Here is an 8,606-nt window from a genome sequence, read left to right on the forward strand (position 1 = left end):
GCACGCTCCATGGATCGGTTTTCCATGCGTATAAAATCAGGTGCTATTAGAAGCCATTATTGAAACTTTTAAAATTCTAAGGCAGTGAAGAACCCACTGAAAATGGATGAAAAGGGTCCAATAACGTGAAGAGGCTGAAATTCCTCTCTTCTTGAGTGCTCAGATTGGGGGGCAAGGGTTTGGGAACCATCTCCAAATCAGTCCCTGAGACTCCTTAGGTCTCCGTACCTGTGCCTGTCTGCTCCCATCTCCTTACATTTAAAACTGAGCTAATAACTTGGAACTCCCTTGCAGGAATATTGCAAAGAACCGGTGTTTAAAATAAAATGATTCTCAGGGATGTTGCAAATATGAGTTGCTGGAGGAATACTAACTAGGAGGTAACCCATCAAGTTTCCTCGGATTCTAAATCTGGCAAGAGACAGAAAGAAAGGGTGGGGATAGGGGGGAGAAAATAAGCTATTTTTAATTCCTGGCCAAGAAATGATTTTTTTAATCTACACTAATATTATGAGCTCAGCCTGTTCGAACAATGAATTCTGTTTCCATAATTGTCCTGTCTACATTTACGCTGGTAGAGAGAGCAAGTTATGGTGATTTCCAATTTAAATCTGCCTGGTTCCCGGGTGGCAAGTGTGGGGGGAGGCTTTTGAAGCCCCAAGAAGACCCCGAGGGAGGGATGGGATGGCCCCTCCCAGGGTCAAGCTATATGACTTCTAATTAATATTTAACACTGGTTTTAAAAATAAGTGATAAGGCCCTTAATCAGCACACATTATTTGAGGTCAGGAGCAGAAGAAATGCATTTATTGACTGATTCCCTTTTTACCCCACCGCCCCATTCATGCCTCTGTGTGTATGGGAATCACTATTGCCTACAGTGTCCAGATTTTTTTAAGGCCGCCTGGATACAACTGTTAAACACAGCCAGCTCTTTGCTTTCTTTCTGTGCCCACGCTGCCGGGGAAAGCATGTTGGCAAGAAATTCACTTGTTTGAGGAGATAACTTCAGTCCCCTTCTGCCACCAGATCTGCTATAAAACAAATTCATTGAAGAAGAGGACTATATAAATTCAGTGTGTACTTTCACGTTGGTAATCAGTTTTTAGATATATTTGAAATACAGAAAAGTGCAGAGAATAATAAATTCTAGGGTTCCTACCACCCTAAATTGGCGAATGCCAACATCTTCTGTCTTCTGTGATTTTTTTAAATTATAAATGGACAAAACATTACAGATCAAGTAAAATCACTCTCAACCCTGCTCCCAGGACTGTACCTTCCCTCCTCTCTCTTAAATAGGGGCTGTGCCTTCACTTTGCACATGGGGCTCACCCATGAGCAGTCTATAAGATTATTGTTTGGACTGCTTAAGCTTCCTAGAACTTGCTTTTTGTCACTCAACTTTATGTTTTTGATAGTTACACATGTTGATCTATGTACATCTAGTTCATTAACTTCAAATGCTTACAGAAATCTGGTATGTGAATACACCACCCTGTTCATGGGCACTGAGACATCTTCCATTGTTTTCCTATCCCCTGTTTCCTGACGCATGTGGAATTCCTGGGCAATAGCTATGAATATTTTCAATTTCCCTGGGCACCGCCAAGTTGCTCTCCAAGGCTGGATCAATTTGCATTTCCATCTACTGGACACGAGAATCCCCCACCCCATCTCCTCTCTGACATTCAATATTTCCCAGTTTCCAGCTCTTCTTTCCTATCGTGAATAGCCTGATGGGTGAGGGCAAGGGAAGGGGCCCACGTGGTGGTTTTCATATTGTCATTCCTTGGGTCTCTCTGCCGGCCACTAAAATGCTGCAAAGGGAAGAAAACCCAGAACAGAAGCCAGACGCAAGAAACATGGAGCTGGAATTCTCTCAGTTCTGAAGGTGAATCCATGTCCCCATGGCTCACCTGTTATTGCCACAAGCAAAGTAACACAACACAAGTGATTTGAAAGTGAACTAAGGATTTGGGAGTACACGTTGGCACTAAGGGCTTCTTTAGACAATTATTCCTTAGACTTCACTCCCTGAACCTTAGTTTCTTCCACTGTCAAAGGAAGACAACAATCCTGCTCTACAGATCCCACCAGGAAGAAAAGAAGTGCTATTGTGGTGGGCCTAGCACATGGCTTTATAGACTGCTCAGGAAAGGCTTCCATTAGTAATAGCAGATAGTACAGTGACATCTGTGGTTCTGAGTCTGGCTCCTGGGATGGACAGCATGGGTGCCTTTCCTAACTTGGCCTCTTGCTTGCTATGTGTGTTCTTTGGTTTTCTCCTCTGTAAAAACAGGATGGCATTAATAATACACTTGTGAAGACCAAGTGCTATTCTACATAGAAAGGACTTAGAACAATGTGTGATACATAGTAAGTGCCCAAATAACTGCTTATATTTCTAACAGAGCAAATTATTGAGAGCAGAGCTACCCTGTAATTTGGGTAGAATCTGTTCAAGAACTTTGGCCCGCAAGCTTACCAAACTGCAAACGTTTCCACAGTATAATGCAGCTCATTTGAAGTCTTCAAAAGCTTCATTCCTCTGACCTCTGACTTTAGCTAATGGCCAGCATGCACAGTGGGGAGTGTCCCCAGGGACTTCAAAGCTGTCCTCTTACCCCCTGCCTGCCCTATGCCATGGAAGCGGAGGGCTTGGCCTCCAAAGTGGGGGCCGATTCTAAGAGGAAGGAAGAACAGAGGCATGAAATAAAAAAGGGGAGGGCCTCATGCAAAATCTGCCCTATGCATGGGCCCAGGAAGAAAGCAAATTGGACCAGCATTTTAGTAGAAATGCCGGCAGGAAGCAACATCAATTCTCTCCTCTTCTGAGATTTCCCCTGCCAACATTCTGAGTGATAATAAATCACTCATTTCTGACATGGTTTATTTTTCAAAGCATTTTTATAAGAAGCATCCAGCCATCTCATTTCAAACATAATTCAAACAGGGGAAAAATCCTGCAATGTTTATTATTAATTAAACAGGATTACAGGACCAACTTGGTAGAAACGGGCAGAGGGAAGTAGGCATCATCACTAGCCCTTTCTGGGAGGGGTATTCAGATGATATCCCTTTTGTCATAAATCCAAATATCTATTCATGCCTATCTGCATTTTGATGCTGGAATTAGATGCTCCATGTGTGCGGATGTCGGAATATTTATTGATAGTTAAAATTTCATGTTCCCGGGATTGATGTTTGTGCATAAGGACAAATGAGTAGTGTCTTGCAGGTAGTTTGAACAGATGTAGAGTAAAGATTATTTAACATCAAGTTCTGCTTTCTGTCTTTAGATTCTCCAGGAAATGAGAAATCAAATCTCCAGGGACTATCCAGGTGAGAAATGGAAATAAATGATAAACGTATAAATATACCAGGTCTGTTTCCTATTGGTTGGGAACAGGCTTTTTCTTTTATGCTCTTGTTACTATTCCAAATTTATGAATTCTAAAAAATTTAGAGACTATTTGAAATATTTAAACGCCTTTTAAAGCCTCTACATAGGAAATGGAGCTATAACCTGACAGCATCCAAAGTATCTTTCATGAGCCTGTGCTCTGCTCCAGAAGGGCTTTGCTGTTTGGTTCCCAAGCTCCATCAGTGTGACAGACAAGTGGCATGAAAGGCTAAAGCTGACACAAGGATGGACCAACACCCACATCCTGGCTGTCACCATGGATCTAGAGTTATCTCAGGGCACTGCCTCCAAAGCACTGTCCTGGGTACAGCAAAGATACTCAAAGAATATGTCCACAAGGATGCTGCAAAATCACTAGATGGCTAATGCCATCCCTGTGCCTTCAGAGTCTTGCTCATAGATCACACCTGATGAATCTTTCCCTAGTTTCCCAGGACAGGACCAGGAATGGAGCTGCCCACCTCAGGGGGCCACCATAAAGGGTACATTGTCTATAAAGAATTTTAAAACGATAATAAAACCAACTAAAAGTTGATGTACTTTTTATTTTCCCCATGCTCAGTTCTATGCAATGCCAGTGATAAAATATGCTTCCTCCCCCTCCCCACACTGGATCTTTTTGTTGGTCTAATTTCTAGAAAATTGCTGCAGTTACTGTTGATTTTAATAATATAGCTTCAGATTAGCATGTTGAATGACTTGTCCTTTAAATAACATTACATTAGACACGGAGGTTCATTTGGAGAGGTCCCAGTTGTATAGTCGACCCCCAGTATGCAAGGACTCAGCTGCACATGTTCACATTAAGAGTAGGTCTGCCAAGGTGTCCAATAGATGGGCTCACTTGGGGTGCAATTCAGGTCTCCAATCCCTATGGTGTTACATATTACATATCTATTATGTTTAAGCAGTAGATTCAAAATAAACAATAGCACAGTTATTATGAAGACAAAGAAAGAGAATTTGAGTTACTTTAATTCTGCCTTTCATTTCAACCACTTGGAGTTTTTATTTGTTTAACATTTAAAACAGCAATAAAGAAGGAGAGCTGGGAAGTGTCACATTTTTGTTTGACATGTGCTCATTTCTAGTGCAAACAGGAGATATTTGACTGAATTCAAACAATATGCATGATTGTTATGAAAACTAATTTTATCTTATAGTTGAAAGATTATTTAAAACAATAGGCTTTAGGTGCCTGTTTTGGTTAGCATGCCACTGCCTCCCAGCACAGGCTTGACTCACCACCAATTGGTGCACATGGTGACATTCAATTCTGTATTTACCTCGAGGCCACAGCAATGACTACAACAGACATCTCTAGTTGGTTCCATAGTTAATTATTTAACTTGAAATGCCATAAATGCTATAAGAAAGAATAATATAGGAAATTACTATAGTAGTCATCTATTTCTGTGCAAGGAATTACCACAAAATGTAGTGGCTTAAAAAATATTTATTGTCTCGGTTTCTGTGGATCAGGAATTTGTTGCTGACTTAACTGGGTAGTTTTGGGTAAGTGTCTTTCATGAGGTCACTGTCAAGATGTTGGCCAAGGCTGCATCCTCTGAAGGTTCAACTGGGGCTAGAGTCTCTACTTCTAAACTCACTCACATGGCTGTTGGCAGGAGACCTCATTTCCTCACTATGTGGACCTCTACAGAGGACTGCTCAAGTATCCTCACAACATTGGCAGCTGGGTTCTCTCAGACCAGGTGATCCAAGAGAGAAAACAAAAAGGAAGCTGCAATGTCTCTTATGATCTAGTTTCAGAAGTCACACATTGTCATTTCCACCATCTTCTATTTATTAGAAATGAGTCACAAAGTCTAGCCTGCACTCAAGGAGAGGTGAATTAGGTTCTATTTTGGAGGGAGGAATATTAACTAACTTATAGAATTATTTTAAAACTCCCATACTTGCTCTGAGGTGTGAAGGAGAACTAAAGTAGGTAAAGGAAAAAAATGTTCATTCCTGGCAGAAGAAGCAATATGTATAAGAGTTACAAAGTGGGAAGGAACAGAGTGTCTGAAGAGCAAGAAGGAAAGAAGCTCTTGATGAGGCCAGGTGGGATTATGCCACAGCAAGGATTTGGGGTTTTATCCTAATAGTGAGAGAAGGGTGTGTATCAGGGGACCCACAGGATCCAATGTACATTTTTAAGGACATTGATGGCAATCATGTGGAGAAGAAGCGAGAGCGAGGCAGGAGTAGACATAAGAGGGGCCCATCAGAAGGTGATTAGCCCATGTTAGAGGGATGAAAAGAGGGATAAAAAGAGGCAACTGGACCCCAGAGCTATTTCCTGGCTGGCTGTGCAGGAATGAGAAAGGTCAGAAGCTACACTGGGTTCCTGGCTTATGCAGCTAGCTGAGGAGATGGAGAGAGGAGACATCCACTCTGGTAGAAAAACACTGGATGAGGAGGAGCAGGTTACAAAGGCAAGATCATAAACTGAGTTTAATATGCTTACCTTGAGAGCCCTACCAGATGTCCAAACAGCCATATCAAGTGAAAAGCTAGTTTAGGTTTGAAGATATCTAATTGGCCATGGGTTTAGCCTTGTGGGGAGAGAACAAGGGCAATTAACTTAGAAATAAGAGAAGATAAGACCAAAGATGGTATTTGCATCCCCCTTTGCAGTTAAAGTATTGCCCACCTTCGTGATTTGATTAGAGAGATTAGAAAGTTACCAGTTTTGCTTAAGCTACTTTGGGTTAGGTTGGGTTTCTGTCACTTGCACCCACAAAGCCTATACATTATAGGCAACTTGAGAAGAGTTTGCTGCTTCTTAGAACAATAAACCAGCTCTCTGTCCACTTGAAAAGAAGAGAAGAAAGTAATTTGTATGCAAATGGAGATGGATGATGACCTTCTGCTTATCAGCAGCAACTTGTCCTCTTTTCAGTAAACAGAAACTTACATTCCACTTTGTACAAATGATACAGCACAGGATGGCAGCCTGAGGCAAATGTTTCTCTTTTTCCCCCTCAATTGCTAAGCAAGACTTCACTTGCTTTGTAAATACTTCTATAGCCTTTGACTTGATGGCTACAGGTCTTTTCCCTGGATGAAACTTTTTGCAGAAGGGGCCAGGCAAGGAACACTAACTAGAAAGCAGATCACCCACCCGTATGTGATCAAAATTCAGAGTATGCTGGTTCCTCTGGCTGGCATTCTAGAAAGGACAATGATGGAAGCAGAACGTGGGTGGCCTTGTGTGTCCATATCAAGTACGTGGTCAGCATGTTGGTGTTAGGAGGGTTCCTTTCTTAGAATAATGTACATTATTGAAGACCTGACATGTGGGAATAGAAAGAAGGATGCTGGACAAAATGACATTGAATGTAAGCTTGGATACTACAGTGATACTCCTAGTAATAACAAAACATTTACACAGTGTTTACCACTTGTGAAATGTTTTCTCATGTAGTGCTTGCCAACACCTTATTAGAACAGTTCCCCATTCTTGTAGGACCTAATTTCTAAAAGAGCTCCCAGGTCCAGATATCCTTATTTCTTCAGACCCATCTTTGTCATTTTTAGAATCCAACAAATTCTGAGAGAAATTTTTTGCAAAGTCTCTTATATTTTCAACTGCTACATAACACATCACTCCAACACATAGTGACTTAAAACAATAATCACTTATTATCTTGCAGTCACTGAGAAATTCGAGAGCAGCTTAGTTGGGTGATTCTGGCTTAGGGTATCTCATGGGCTTGTAGTCGGATATTGACTGGAGCTAATGTCAGAAGCTTAAGTAGTCTCTTCCAAAATGACTCACTCTCAGAGGCTTCACTCTGCAGACCTTTCTGTAGAGCTGCTTAAATAATCTCACAACATGGTGGCTGGTTTCTCTCAGAGTGATGATCAGAGAGAGAGAGAGAGAGAGAGAACAAGGCAGAAGCTAATGTCTACCATGACCTAGTCACAGAAATCACACCCCACCATTTCTGCCACATTCTATTCATTAGAAGTGAGTCACTAAGTCCAGTCCACACTCAGGGGGAGAAGAACTAAGCTTCACTTTTTAAAGAAAGAGTATGAAGTTTTTTGTGGATATATTTTAATACCAAATCTCTTGATGCCCAAAAGCTGGGAGAATGGGCATCAAATCAATGCAATAATTCATTGAGTAGACACTAGGGAACCCAACTCCATCACATACATTTTATTTTGCAATGAGTATTTTTATCAGTTAGGGTCCTGGCAAAAAACAGATGGTACACTCAGATGGTGAATTATCTCAACAGACACAAAAAAACAATTGACAAAATTCAACACCCATTCATGACAAAAACCATCCACAATCTAGGAATATAAGCAAACTTCTTCAACCTGATGAAGTGCATCACAAAAAAACTCGCAGCTAACATTGTTCTTAATGGTGAAAGACTGACTGTATTCACCAAAGCTTAGAAATGAAGCAAAGACATTCATTCTCACCACTTCTATTTAGCAATATTCTGAAGATTATAGCCAGTGAAATAAGGCCCCCTCAAAAAAATATTTAAAGATATACAGATTGAAAAGAAGACATAAAACTCTTTTATTCACAGATAGTATCATCCTATATGTAGAAAATCTTAAAGAATCCACAAAAATGTCCTCTGAGAACTAATAAATTTACCAAGTTTTCAGGATACAAGATCAAAATAAAAAAGTCAATTAAATTTTCAATGCGAATCATGAACAATTTGAGAATGAAATTATTTTTAAGTTCATTCACAATAGAATCAAAAAGAATAAAACACTTAGGAATAAATTTAACAAGGAAAAGTACAAGATTTGTACACTGAAAATTATAGAACATTTCTGAGAGAAATTAGGGAAAATGTGAATAAATAAAGATAGTCCATGTTAACAGATTGCAAGATAATATTATTAAGACATCAGTCTCCCCAAATTGATCTATAGACTCAATGCAATCCTTATTAAAATCCCAACAGACTTTTTTTAAAGGAAGTGACAAGCCAATCCTAAAATCATATAGAAATGCAAAAGACATAGAATTGCCAAAGCCATTTTGAAAAAGAAAACAAAACTGGAGGGCTTACACTACCCAAAGCTGTAGTAATCAAGATAGTGTGATAACAGAGTGAGGGCATATTGATAATGGAACAGAAGTGAGAGTTCAGAAATAAGCCCTTACCAATCAATTTTTTATTCTACTTAT

Source organism: Otolemur garnettii, unplaced genomic scaffold (genome assembly GCF_000181295.1).
Source record: "Otolemur garnettii isolate 467f Iridium unplaced genomic scaffold, OtoGar3 scaffold00092, whole genome shotgun sequence".
NCBI lineage: Eukaryota > Metazoa > Chordata > Mammalia > Primates > Galagidae > Otolemur > Otolemur garnettii.